The sequence below is a fragment of the Hevea brasiliensis genome, chromosome 8 (genome assembly GCF_030052815.1).
Source record: "Hevea brasiliensis isolate MT/VB/25A 57/8 chromosome 8, ASM3005281v1, whole genome shotgun sequence".
Lineage (NCBI taxonomy): Eukaryota > Viridiplantae > Streptophyta > Magnoliopsida > Malpighiales > Euphorbiaceae > Hevea > Hevea brasiliensis.
This window is the reverse complement of record NC_079500.1, coordinates 14,964,040-14,965,845: the sequence shown is the minus strand read 5'-3', so window position 1 is coordinate 14,965,845 and position 1,806 is coordinate 14,964,040. Positions and strand designations below refer to the sequence as shown.

General features: G+C 35.2%; 1 non-coding gene across 1 annotated transcript; it reads left to right on the top strand.

The window, feature by feature from the left end:
* The first annotated feature begins 552 nt into the window (after positions 1-552).
* Positions 553-659, top strand: LOC131182762 (small nucleolar RNA R71). Its single transcript, XR_009151022.1, has one exon. It is a non-coding gene; the product is annotated as a small nucleolar RNA R71 (small nucleolar RNA).
* Positions 660-1,806: the final 1,147 nt, after the last annotated feature.

Genomic DNA, 1,806 nt, shown 5'->3' with positions numbered 1-1,806 from the left:
CTATTCTGCTGAAAATTCTGATGTTGTTGATACCCAGAAGGTTGCTGAAAATTCTGATGTTGTCCTTGTCTACCTCCCCAAGAGAAATTGGGGTGGTTTCTCCATGCTGGATCATAAGTTGCAGAAAATGGGTTACCACCTGGTCTTTGATTGTAGTTCCCCACATAATCCACTTGCTCACTTGAAAAATCTTGATTAAGTGCAGAAAAATCAGCTGCATAATTGACATTTACAGCTCCAACTTCTGCTGAATTACTAGAACCTCCAGCTGAAGAATCTACTTTCATGCTTAGCTTGTCCATTTTCCTTGTCAAAGCATCAAACTTAGCATTAATCATATTCATGGCATCAAGCTCAAACATACCAGCTGGTTTCTTAATCTCATTCCTCTCACAACTCCATTGGTAGTTGTTATAAGCAATTTTATCAAGAGCAGAAAAAGCTTCATCTTCAGATTTCTCCATAAGATCACCTCTAGAAGATGCATCAATTGTACTTCTAATAGCTGGTGAAACTCCATTGTAAAAGTGTTGAACAAGCATCCACTTAGGAATCCCATGATGTGGACACCTCCTTTGCAAATCCTTGCACCTCTCCCATGCTTCATACAAGCTCTCATCATCTCTAGGTTTGAAAGAAGTCAGCTCATTTCTTAGCTTAGCTGTCTTGCTTGGTGGAAAATATTAAGCTAAAAATGCTTGAGAAAGTTCTTCCCATGTTGTGATAGAACCCGATGGAAATGAATGTAACCACTCTCTAGCTCGGTCCTTCAGAGAAAAAGGAAATAATCTGAGTCGAATTGCATCATCAGAAACTCCATTTATCTTCAACATATCACTGATCTCAAGAAAGTGTGCTAGATGCACATGTGGACTTTCACTTGGATTTCCTCCAAATTGTGATTGTTGTATCATCTGACAGAGTGCAGGCTTCAGTTCAAAATTATTAGCTTTCTACTCTTGGTATTGTGATACTTGGCATGAAATCCCCAATGTTAGGATAGGCATGATCCTTCACAGAGCGGTTGTTATTATTGTTGGCCATTTCTTCTTGTAATTGCTCTTGCTCTTGCTCTTGTGCTCTTTCTTGTTGTTGTTGAGCTTTAATTTTAGCTTTTCTCCTTTTAGATTCTGCTCTTAAAGCTTTTGCTGTCTTTTCTATTTTTGGATAGAAAAATAAATTGATTTCTTCACTTTTTGTTCTTCTCATAAAATAAAGTACCTGAAAAACAAAATAAATAAATTCTCAAAGTAAAATGGTAAAAAGAAAATAAAATAAAATGCCCAAATTAACCAAACAAACAATTGTTCAATATCAAACAAAAATCAAATCCCCGGCAACGGCACCAAAAACTTGATGGGGCAAATCCGCAAGTATACGGGTCATCTCAAGTAATAAAGTGATGAATCAAGTATCGTTCCCACTAGGATTTGACGTTTGAGTATCAAACTATGAATGAAGCGATTATTTGGGCTAATGATTAATGAATAAATGATAAATATAAATAAGCAAGGTAAATTGATTAATCTAATTGGAATGGGTAAAGAGCAAACAAATAAATTCTAGATCTAGTTTGCAATTAAACTAAATTAACAATGGGTAATTCAAATCAAAGTCTAATTATGTTAAAAGCGATTCCAGAGTTGGGGGTTTATGCATAAATTAATTGGGATTTGCCTTGGTCATTCCAATTTTTAGGGAAAAATAGAGTTGAAGGAAATTGATTCTAAATTCCTTTGATATCTTTTTCAAGCAAACCAAAGTGTGTTCTAAAATAACCAAACCTACTTTTGTATGTTATTTGAT